The sequence below is a fragment of the Neopsephotus bourkii genome, unplaced genomic scaffold (genome assembly GCF_033783945.1).
Source record: "Neopsephotus bourkii isolate Nb327-2 ecotype Australia unplaced genomic scaffold, CSIRO-AGI_Nbou_v1 NB_1760, whole genome shotgun sequence".
Taxonomy (NCBI): Eukaryota; Metazoa; Chordata; class Aves; order Psittaciformes; family Psittacidae; genus Neopsephotus; species Neopsephotus bourkii.
Window position 1 is genome coordinate 8,692,458 of NW_026902234.1, and position 12,658 is coordinate 8,705,115.

The 12,658-nt window shown below is 42.0% G+C and overlaps 1 long non-coding RNA gene across 1 annotated transcript; it reads right to left on the reverse strand.

Annotated features, from left to right (window-relative positions):
• Nucleotides 1-449: 449 nt before the first annotated feature.
• On the reverse strand, nucleotides 450-2,821 carry LOC133225369 (uncharacterized). Its single transcript, XR_009729126.1, has 3 exons — nucleotides 2,372-2,821; nucleotides 1,976-2,106; nucleotides 450-763 (listed from the first exon to the last, which is right to left on the reverse strand). It is a non-coding gene; the product is annotated as an uncharacterized LOC133225369 (long non-coding RNA).
• Nucleotides 2,822-12,658: the final 9,837 nt, after the last annotated feature.

The window sequence follows — 12,658 nt, forward strand, 5'->3', positions numbered from 1 at the left end:
AGGCTGCAGCCCTTCAGGATTTTCACCAGAAATGTTTTCCCCTGAGTCCCCTCTTCAGCTACTAATGAACCACTAAGGAGACTTGAGTTATCCCCAGCACTGCTTGGCTCCTGGGTCTGGGCTGTGGAGGAACGAACAGAGCTCTAGGGCTGGGGGGCAGGGAATATCTGTCCAAGGCAGATACACAGGTGTCTGATGCCTCTGTGACTGTGGGAAGTGATAGCCTCCTTGACCCTCCCATAGCTGCCAGCAGAAGATTTCCACCCCTGCCCCAGCCTTCCCCAGCTCTGAAGAGAGGCACCCCCAGTTCCAAAGGGGAAGACTCATGAAATGTTCCTGGCTGTGGTGAAGTCAGAGGATTGCCAAGCTCTGACATTCAGCAGTTATGAGTCAAGGGCCACAGAACATGACAAGGGATCTAAAATCTCAAAACAAAGCAAAAAAATGCCTTTTAATCAACAGTACTTTTAAGTACTTTTTGACATTGGCTTTTAACTGTTGTCTGCTGTCTGATATTAACATTAGCAAGGTGGTGATCTCAAGCTGTTGTCCAGATCCTGAAGACACTCCATTTTTTGTTTCCTTAATGTTGAGAGTCCCACTGAGTCATCTGAACCCAAGATCACAAGCTTTCAGAAGAAATACTACACACCTGATCAAATCATGAGCTGTGTCAACACCACCAGTCCATAAGTTTAAAGCCACTCTTCCTCTTTGTGTTTGAATGAGGTAAGGACCAAATCTCAGGAAAGATCTTTGAAGCCTTTAAAGGGAAAAAAGAAATCCTATGGGAAACTCCTTCCCACCCCTCACTCCTCCTCATAGCAAGGTTCTGTGCTGCATGTCATGCCCCTTCCTCCTCCTTGAAACGGCCTGCCCTGCTACTGTAACCAGGGAATTTCAATGGCAACTTGTAAGACTCTCATTTGATCTGGGACTCATTGTGTCCTGGTCTACTACTCACATGCCATGTTGTCAAGTGACCCTTTGCAATGCGCATCATGCAGACTTCCCTTGCCAATTAGGTACAACTCCAATGCGCTCTCCTTTTTGTCTTCAAAATGTAGCATTATGAATTGCAGCCTAGTAGATGCCAGTCAGGGATGGAGCTTGTTCTGGAAAAAAGGTCCAGCAGACCTGCAGAAACCATAACTGGGAGCCACACAGTGATATGAACTGGTGTGGAAATGCAGTCAGTTCATTGACTCAAAAACCTGTTTCAGACCATGCCATCTGCACATCTCATGGACTGCTTCTAGCCAGTGCCTTCTACTGCTGCTATGGGCCTGGACAGGACTGGTCCAGGCTTCTCCTGAAGCCCCATGAGCTGCTCCTTTCCCTCGGCAATGGTTATGTGCACACTTGTCCTGTGGTGTGGCTGGGGCTAAACAGGATGATGTCAGGCTGGGATGAGCCTTCCAGTCAGACACAGGTTGCAAGAGCATACGCTGATCAAGAGATGAAGAGGCTCATAATGTCTGCCCTGTCCATTCCCTGTATTCATCTGGTACATTCAGTAACTTCTTTGTACCATTTTCATGGAAGATATTCCCACATCCTTAGTGTGCTTTTTGGCTTGTGAGCCACAGAAAAGACAAAATGGGGTCATATAAGAAAACAGTTGGTTGTAACACAGACTTTGCTTCCCTTACCCTCTACTTCAAGATTGGATCAAGACTTACCCCATGTGAACCCCAGGAGTATCTGCAAAGCAAATTAAAAGAGAAGCCATTTGCCAAACTACTCTGCTTAGGGCAGAAGAAGCAAGTGGTTGGCATATTTTAGAGAAAAATAGGTCAATCCCACAAAAAAACTACTGTATCCCCAGGGCTAGACAGCCTCTAAACAGGACTTACAATTTTGAATTTAGGCCCCCTGCTTTTTCAAGGGGCCTAAATCCCACCTGATTCTGCCAAGGGCATGTGGAGGACCCTCCTTCGGAGAACTTCAAGGCACGGAGATAGTGAATACTCACCAGACTTTATGGTATCACTGGAATGAAACATCTCAGCCAGCAGAATTGTTTCTAGTGATCTTTTTATGGTTTTCTATGGAAGACCGTCTTTAAATTTTCCAGGCAGTCCTGTCTGGCTAGGTCCTGCACACCTGTTATATCCCCCAGAGAAGTGATATGAGCTGGAATAGTTCTGGTGATAAGTGCAATAGGATTGCTTTAAAAGTGTCGGAAAAGTATGTTCAGAAATGTGAATCTTTCTTCACCAAAACCCCAAATTAGCTGGGATAAGAAATCCTGTTAAAATTATATAACAAGTGCGTTAATCAGGAAGGACCACAAAAAAACTGCTAATCCTAGAAGATAGGCTGAAGCCCGAACACAATGCATTTAGATTTCAGTAAGGACAAAATATACCCCAGAGAACAAGACCAGGAAGATCAGCCTGTCTCATATGTGAAGAAAGGCATAGCTCTGTTGATTTCTCTCTGCTCCCAGGTATTCATTCACCAAAAGAGGAATTCTCAAGAGGAAGCTCTTGTTTATTGTGTTTCTTTCTGATGTTGTCTTACCATAGCCTTTAATGGAAGAGACTGGAAATGCATCATACATTTGCAATGGTTCTGATGGGTGCTTTTGACATTTCCTAGGGAAAAAGGTAGACACTGTATAAGCTGTGTTTGTGGTAGAGGTGGTCTTTGGGCTTGGTTTAGAAATTCAGGTTTAAAGACCCAAATAAGTCTTTCTGTGTCTTGGATGAACTTCACTCTTACTTTTTGGTCCTTGGCAATAGCACCTCGAGCCACACAACCCAACGCCTAGGAAATTCACCCACATCCCGAACTTAAAAACCATGCTTGCATTAGGTCTACAGCCTCTGAAAAAGTTGTCTCGGGAAAGATGCCCCCCGCCCCTCCTCCTCCTCCTCCTCCTCCTCCTCCACCCTGCAGCAGGACCCATTGTCCCTTGGCAGCAAGGCATAAAGGAGTTAACGAAGGAGCCAGCAAGGAGGTATGATGGGGTGATGTCAGAATATTTCCAGGGAAAGAATGTGTTGGGGGCGCTGGCCAGGCGCAGGGGCTGGGGCTGGCGGCCCCCAGCCCCACCCCGACATTCTTCTTGTCCGGTTCCCACAGGCGGAGAGTGGCACGGGGGGTCAGAGTGGACGAGCACAAAGGGAGACCCCCTGCTGCCAGGGCCATCGTGCTGGGCTGTCACTGCTACTAATTCATGACTTCACCTTTAATCTCACTGATCCATTATAGGTTAAAAAGAGACCCATTTTACAGCTGACAAGATTGAAGGGAGCGCAACCCAGGACCTGGGCGGGGGGAGAGAAAAAAATAAGGGAGAGGAGAAGGAAGGAGAAATAACCCCCGCCAAAAGTTTGTACAATTAAGACCCATCTTCTAAATATAGGTTTTGTGCTTTTTGCTTATCTTTTCCCTTCATTATGAAGATATGTATTTTATGAGGTAAGCTGATAAATGCAGCTAATCCAGAATTTTAGCACATGGGGTGAGAAGAAAAAGGAATGGGGAGGAAAGGGGAGACCAGGGAAGGAAAAAGAGTAATATTTTAGGAGCACGGCTGCACAATGGAAAGGAGGGGAAGCATTGAAATGTGTGCTTTAGAACGTGTTTGGTGAGGTCATCATGGGGAAATGACTAAGAAATTTATGAAATGCTGATGTCAAAGGTAAGCTGCTCAAATCAACATTGATTCAGTAGAGTAGTAAATATACGTGTGTGGCACTTACAGCATGTTTATAATGACACAAATACTCAATGAATTCTCAGAAATCATTAGTCCTACTGTGCTCTGGGCTGTAGATGAAGTCTCCAGAAGTAATTCTGCTTTTTATTTTCATTAGTAGGACAATTGTTTCAATTTGTACTTTTACAAACATTTTTACGCTCGCATGTTGCAGCAACTAAAATGCATGTTCTCAGTGAATTTCAGAAAAAAAGCAAATAGGAAAGAAAACAGGAAAGAAAAGTTTCTGAAAAAAAAAACCCAGGTAAAAAGTTACTGAAAGAAAAATTGCCATAGACCTGTGAAATGCTTCAAGAATTTTTTTTTCTTTTTAGTGTATAGCAATGAATTCAACATTCTTGCTTTTCCTGATATTGTCCTACATGTGTGAGGATTCTGTAGGTATCTGTGTGCAGTGCTAATTAAGGCTGTGGGGGTATTGATCCTTGGGGGTTTTGCTTTCACTATGTGGTCTTTGACAAAAAACTCCAAAAGCAGTTTTATTTAGTCCACCAACCAGTTTATCACTCCTCCTATTTCCCCGATGGTATCCGAGAGCACTGAAGCCCAAGAAAGGTGATTGTTTAGTGGATTCTCACTGTCTTTTGCCCTTGAGCAGCTGGAACCACATCTCCTCAGATCTTGCAATGTAAGTATGTATATTTATACTGCCAGACATGTACAGTTTTTGCATTTGCTATGACACCCTATTCCTTCCTTTCTTCGCTCCCTGCAGAAGAGCCCTGGGATTCACTAGCATCATGATTTTGTGAGTGCCCTGCTGCTATGGGATGACAGTGGAGAGCAGGGAGGGTTATTGTAAGGGTGCAAATCACTGTCTGAAATTTGCAAAGATTTGGGGGTTTCTGGGATTCCTGGGCAAAGTCTTTGAAGGACATCAGCTGCCAGCATCTTTTGTGGGAAGATGCAAGAGAGAATGGGGACCTTCATATGAGGCACTCTGTCAGCTGAAGTCAGTGATGAAAATTCTATTGAAAAGCGCCTCAGATCAAATAATAACCTGATTTCCTAAGAGTGACACTGCCTGCAAATGGAGGCAGATTGAGGCCCATAACCGGCCAGCGCTTTGGACACATTCTGCTTACTTTAGTCACACAAAATGACGTATTGATGCAAGTTTCCAGGATCCAAACAGGCAGTCCTTTCATAGGCAAAAGCCCTAATGAAGTCACTGGCAAGCAGCCTCGCTGGCCTAAGGCCTGCAGGCTATTTCTCTAGTCAATACAGTAGACCTAATCTTATACCTCTTGAGCATCAAACTCCATGTGTATTTTCTGCAAGTATTTGTTCTCTTTCTGCAAAAGTGCAAGATTTGTGTGCTGTGGAGAGCAGTGTCAGTGAGCAGCTGCTTTTCCTTCAGCATGAGTTGTTCAATATATACACTTCATTTGCTACTGGCTGGACAAAACCAAACTGCGGTGCTGAGGCACGGGACACCAAGGATACCAAGCCAAATACAAACCTCCTATTTTAATTTGGAAGCGTATGTTTGAAAACAAAACAGGGATTAAATTGAAAAAAAGGCTTCAGAGGATATTATGAAAATATATATTTAACCTGATAATCTTCTGAATGCTTCTAATTTAGTAGAACACTAACTCCTCCTGTAAGGTGACTGCAATCAATGGAGCTGTCTTAACAATGAGTGAGAGTTATCTTGCAGAGTGGATTTTGTTAGCTCTTTCTAAGTATTGTCCTTTCGGCTTCTGATCAATCAGCTGAATTTGTTTTCTCATTTCTGAAAGTGTGAGAAATATAGATTGGAATTGCAGCTTCACATATTACCTTGGTTGCAAACTAACATCAAACATGAAGCTGACATGATAGGAGCCATAAGGATGTTTCTGGGGGATGCTTTGTTTTAGGTGAAGAACCCATGTTCTTCCTTTCTGAAATTTTTGAATGAAGTCTTTCCCACAAGCAAACATTATAATGTGCTGCTCAGGTAATAAAGTAAAAAGCAGCTTTTAGAGCCAAGAAATTGTCATCTTCTTCTCCACACTCCTCAGAAAATGATACAGTGACTAAAATTCTTCTCAGCTAAAACATCTTTCTTCTAAGTTGCATAAAGCTTCTGTAATGCACCTGCAGGCAGGGTTCAGAGGGAGCCAGGAAAGCAGCCTCTGTCTCTTTTGGCTGAATTAAGGCTGAACTGGATGGCAACAACTTGGCCTGTAAGTAAAGGAAGAGGGAAGGGAGACTATCCAGATTACTAATTAATTATAAGTCCTCCTGTAACCATGTCCCTTTTGCTCAGTAGGATGGGAGCTTGCAGTTCATGCAAAAAGACCCCCAAGTCTCTGCCTCTGGCTGCTCCCACCTCTGGCAGCTCAAGATCTGGTCTAAGCCCACAGGTGGGCTCACAGCTCAAACTCAGACCAGAGCTGCAAGTATGAGCATCTTGGGTGCCATGTGTATTTTTAGAGGGAAAAGTACACTATGAAAAATCCTCAGGGGTGGGTATCTCTCCCTCAGGAACTCTGAGAAATGGAGCTATAAAGGTAGCATGATGCACCTTTTGAAAAGCAAGATTGCCTAGGCTACATGAAACAGAGATTGCAGTTTCATGAGAGAAAGGGTTGAAGTCTCAAGCATATCTGAAAACATAGCCTTTAAATAGTTAGCTGTCTCTGGGAAATAACTTCCTTTCACAGCCTGCATCCATGCCATTTTCATACTTGATATGCTATAAATAAATCCTTGATATTTGATGACAATCAACTAATACTGGTCTTTATCACAACAAGCTCACAGTACCTCATTCAGCATGCTCAACAAGTTATCTTTCTATCTCCTTTTTAAACGTGAAACTAATCCACTGTAAGCCCCATAACAAGGAGCCACTCACAGGGTGAAAGTATAAGCAGTGCAGTCTTTAAATTATACTGTACTTGTCTCATTACTGTTGTCATTAAAGCCACAGGTATGAAAAGATGTAGAGTAGGATTTTTCTGGTGTTTGCCAAGGGAGTTAGTAGTGCATGGTTTAATTAAAATGCATTATTATACCAGGGCTTTTTCTTTTTTAAAATAAAGTCAAGGATGCTACTGAAGACAGGGACATTCATGCACCCAAATCTGTGTCAGAGTCCTGCTGGAATTGAAAGCTCTTGCACAAACATCTGATTGCAGAGTCAGAATTCAACAAAGCAAGAAGAAACAGGCTGAAGACAAACTACCTAAATAGCCTAGCCTAGAGGGTGGGAAGTGGAACTGAGAGAACAATAAATGAAGAAACAACAAAAAGGTCAAGCACTTATTCAGGATTCATAAGTACAAATGTTGTAGTTCAAGTATTGCATGCATGAAGTGAAAAAGGTGATCCCTTCTCTTGATTTATTTTTGTTTTCCTCTCCTTATTTCTTTTTTCCAGTTTATCAATACCACTGAGAGAATTCTTGCTTGCCGTGGACTAAAAGAACCCCAAATATGAGATGCAAATAGTGAAGGTACATGGGAGCAGCAGGACAGTAAGGAGTACTCTTGACTGGCTTTGGGAGACAACATCGCATTCAGAGAGCAATACATTTCATGCACATGATGCTAGAAATAGTTGGCACAGAAACATGACCCTCCTTTATTCCTCATTTCACATAGTGCTGCCTTGGTCAGGAACAGCTGGATGGGAGAACCCCTACTTTCTGTGTAAGGGAACTGACACAGTGCACACATGGTGATCATGATTCTCCAAGACCCAGAGTTTGCAGAGCAGCTGCAGTGGCCAGAGTTCCCTGCCTTATGGGTGGCTCACGGGTGGCTCTTGTGCTGACCCGTGTGCTGAGGCTGTAGTGATGCAGGAGGCAGGTGTGCCCACGTGGGGCTGAAGGGTTGTTGAGGAGAATGGAAGAAAGAGGTCACCATATCAGGAGTTGTTTAGTTTAGTACTACTTGAACTACTTTTAAGAACCATCAGACCTACCTCTCTTGAAAAGGATGAAAGCAAGCCAATATGGCACATTGAGGTTGTTGAAACTTCCATATGTGGTACCTTCAAGGGCTCCCTTCAGCACTGGTGTGACCCATCACTACTTCTTAGGAAAATGTAGATCCTTTTCCTGAGTCTTAGCTTCTTGGGTTTTTTTTTTGTTGTTTTGGTTTGGTTTTCTTTAAGTGTCCCAGACATTCTGTGGTGCTATTTATATACCTCCTCCTCCCTATCCTCTTCCTGCTGTACATATGTTTCTGCTCTTCAGTGTTTTTTCCTTGGTACATGCTTCCCTGTACCATGGTCCCTTCCTCCTCTAGGCCTCCTGCCTTATCATCTTCTCCCATAGAGAGTTTGTCTGCTGCTTGTATAGTGCTTTCTTCATTCTCTGGAAAAAACAGTGCAGTGGTGCAATGTCAGACAACTCTTAATAAAGAAGCAAGGGATGGATCTGACACCTTCATGTACCTGTAAGTCACTCACATGTGTAATCTTCTTAGGTCTTGCTGGGACTGGTTGCTGTAAGTGACAGGGCTGCAGAGACTAGTTCATTGGGGTTTGACAAGCAGTGAACAGAATACTGCTTTGAGAAAAAAGTGTGAATACACAGTGGCATCATTTCTATTTGAATATAATTCTGAACTGCTCCTGCACTTCTCTGACAACATGTAGGGAAAAATATATTTTAATTTGTTTAACAGAAAAAAAAAAAAACCTCAAAAACAAAACCCACAACAAACCCCAAACAAGCAAGTTGATAAATTAATCCCCATACTAACTGCACTGCAATTAATAAAGTAACATCAGGGCTTCCCTTGGGTCAAGGTTTTTCTTCACCTTAAGGCCAAAGAAGCATTTAAACATCATCTAATAACCAAACTGCAAACATAAGCACCCAGCTGATGTGTCATCCATTTCCCACCCTCTCCAAATTGTTTCTGTCCATCTCATGCTCCTCAAATGGCAATGCAAAGCCCATATGCCACAGTGTCAGGGAAAAATTCCCAACACAGCATCTGGGTGTGTGGCAGATCCTGAGGCAGTTGGTGTGTCAGCTTTAGAGCTGCCTTTGCTTTTGTCATGTACTGGGGATTGGCGATGCGACTGCCTTGTCACTCCACAAACTACTTTGGATTCCAAGGAATCACTAGGTTTGTGTTAGTCAATAAGCTCCTGCTTAAATCCCTCATGAGTTCTCTATACAGGCCTCCTTTATGGTGAAATAATGAGAATTTCTTAATGCCCATGTATGAGTTTTCAGCAGAAACATGTGTGTTCAGTTTAAAGTGGACTGTTGCCTGGTACGTACAGATCATTGCATGCTGCGATTTCGCTCTCAGTAAACTCTTGAATGATCTTTAAAAAGGCCTCCCCTTTTTTTTTTTTCACTTGATCATAAGTGCACAAACCACTTCTTACTGAATAGGATCCATAATGCCTGGAGATATTTGAGATCAAGCATATGGTCCATTGAATATGCATGTAAGTGGGGTGGGAGGCAATTGGTGTGTGGCACCAGGGAAAGCGTGTCTGAAAGTTAAGCAGTGTGGGATTTGAAGGCAGACTTTCTGCACTTTTTGGGAAACATAACTTTCTCTTTCCTCCCATAAAATAGTTACTAGAAAGCAATTTGCTATTGAAAGCATAGTTGGGAGGCTTAACTACACAAACCTTTGGTTGTGACTTGTGTTAGACACAATAACACCGTTTCACTTTTGGTTTCCTGCAAAATGATTATTTTTACAACCAAAACAGAAGACCATAAAATCTCAAGTTATTCAAAAGTACTCAAAGATAAGAAACTTCTTCAACTGACAAATGACCAATTCTTTGCTAGAAGAGAGGTTCAGATGAATCTTCTTCACATTTAAATGAAAAGAGTGCATGGAGAATACACATTCTGGTAAGTTTTCCTTACCAGTGGAGAGAGAGAAAAGGAGACAGGACTGAATAGGAGCGATTGGGCATGAAGTAGTAACTATGAGGTCCTGGAGGCAGGAGAACAAGAGAGGGAAGGAAAAAAAAAGAGAAGAGAACCCAGTAGAATGACAAGAGGGAGGAGGGGGGAAGGAAAGGATATATAGTGGTTATTTAAGAGATGCCAAGGAAAACTGGGATGCATGTGTGTTTGTTTGAGGAAAAAAGAGAGACAACCTTGAAATACAGAAATTGAGCCAGGAACTACAAAGCTTTACTAGAAATAATCTTGGGGATATTGTTGCATGTCTAAGATGTGAATTGTGGGTTTTTTTCAGTTTGGGATTTTTTTATCTCAGTGTCATAGCATATTTTTTTTCATACAACAAAATGTAAACTAATCTCTGAATTACAAATGTGTTATGGTTAATTTACTTCATGGGCCAAAATAACACAGCCACTGCATTTATTTCATGTGGCTGCTCAAAATCCTGGAGAATTGGAGAATTAGAGGAGCCTGCTCCCTCATCTACATTCTGTGACAGTGTGAGAACAGTGGTTAAGGGCACCATCACCAATATTCTTTCCACATGAAATGCTAACTTTCTAATCATATTAGTAAGAGTGAGTGTGGAGAGAAGATGCTTCATTGCAGCAAGTAATAGCCATAAATAAATAGCACAAAACTGACTTCTTGCACATAAGAATCAAGCCCTGTGAGTGTATCATTTTGTGAAGGGGGATGTGTGTGACTCTGTGTGTCTGTGTCCGATGTGTCTGTGAAAAGTGCCTGTGGGGGAACACATTCTGATACAACCTCTGCTTCAAGACCAACACCAATCTGAACCAAATCCCAGAGGAAAATCTCTGCACCCCCTGATGCCTGCTTCGTGCAGGACTGACCCCTTCGGCTCTCTCTCAGCATTCACCCATCTCTTAAGCCAGATTTAAAATCACAAAGGTGAGGGGAAGAAAGATGTCTAGCTCCATACACTGTCATTTTTATCTAGTCAAATAGGCATTTTCAACAGTGTCCTGTCAAGAACAGTTCTTTCAATTCATGTGTGCATATTGAAGATGCCAACTTCAAGTCAGACAAGTCAGTTTATTACAACCAGTCCCTGGCCAGTGCAAACGTGTCCTGGGAAATGCTTATGAATGTATGAGATGCTTACATAAAATAGGATCATTTGCTTTTATATGAGGTTGCTTTTCCTTTTTTTCTCTTCCAAGAAAAGCCATTTGTCTGTCTAAATAGTTCCTACAGTAACTGAAACACTCTCATGTAGATATTTTGTAAGGTAAATAAGCTATGTTGTTTTAAAAAATAAGCAAAAAGGGGATAAAATTGCAGGCTCTTTAAAGGTATCTCAGTAGTAGGCTGGAGAGCAAGCCTTCTGGCTGAACTGCTCACTAACAGTGATTTCTTCCTAGGAAATTCCATAGCGCAACAAAGCCAAATGCATTCAACCCTTGGCTCATCTGAGTGTGGAAGGGAAATCAACTTTCAGTCGAATTTCTTCTCCCTAGATCTCTTAAATGACTTTAAAAGCTCTGCCTGTGGTAGTGGGGAACCTCGGTGGCAGGTTCCTTTTGTGAAAGCCATAAAGCTGGATAAAATGAAGTGGCCGGCTACTTTCCAAAACAGTGCAGCAATCCCTTTATACAGACTTCCGAAAATTAATGAACAACTTTGGGACCAGCGGTCTCGAGCCTAAAATTTAAAGGTTAATATCCACTCATTAGCAAGGTTTATATCAAAGGAAAAATGTGTTGATGTAGGGTACTTGTTCTCAGAAAATTCAAAATAAAGAAGATCTTGGGTATGTTGTGTTCAAATCCACTTACTGCAGCCCTGTGCCCAGGCGAATTAAGTCCAAGCAAAATATAATTGTCAGAACCTGATTATACTCAAGATGTTTTCTGAGTTCCTAATCACTGTGGATCCTATTTAACAAAGTGCTGGAACATGTGCTTGAGTCCAACAGATTTTTTTATGTTGGAGGCCCCAGAGATGAACCCAGTACTGCAGGTGAGAGTACTCAAGCCAGGAGTGAGGTGCAAGAAAATCATTACAAGGGGGCTAGTGCTGAAGGAATACATTTAATATATAATATTAATTCTGCAAAAATACATTTCTGTATAAATGCATTATGAAATGGTAGGAATGGCAGCAGCCATGATCACTAAACTCGTGCAAGAAACTGCATTTTTTTCTTAAGAGATGGGGAAATGTCTACTCCATATCACCCAGCCACTGAAAGCAGCAACGTGCAGTTAGCACTCTTTGCAGATAAAAACAGAATTTTCTACATGGTATCTATAGCCCAGTGAATAATTGCATTAATTAAGCTAAAGAAGATTAAGAATAGTAGGTGTATCTATCTAAAACATTTCCCAGATTCTAGTAACATCCTTTGTATTGTATGCATGTAATTGATTCCTGTTTGCTTGCTTTTTAATTCATTGAGCGTTTTTTACTGTGAGTGCTTTTACCTCTATTCCCCCTATTTTGCAATAGTCACTATGGGTCTGATGTACCATTGCAACTTCTTATCTTGCTGCTGTAAGTCCTGTCAGGCAGCACCAGGAACGTGAGTGACCAGGGAAATTATGTAAGCTTGTAGGTAGACACTGGAGATGAATTAAGGTAAGGACGGCAAAGCCAAGGTGGCTTATGCTCACTGGGACTCCCTGAGAGAAAATTAAATTCTTGGCACATCTAACTGAAACTTATTGTTTCCTTTTATGATAAAAAGACTTACATGTACAGTGTGTGAGATGGCAAGTGCATATTAAAACCAGAAGAACTACAAAACAAATTACTAGCATAAAAGTGCTAGAAACGTGATATAATTTGTGGCTTTATTGTGTTGAAAAGTGTGTCTCTGATTCTCCCTGCTTGGGTCTTCACATTCTTCCTTAAGAGTTCATCAAAACTAAGTGATCACAGAACTTGCACTGCTTCATACACAGTGTTTTATTTTATGTTTGGATATCACTGATGTGCAAGGGACAAGCTATTTTCCTGCTCAAGATCCCACAGAACAATTGTGTGTTGGACACTGGGTAAATATACTGAGCTGG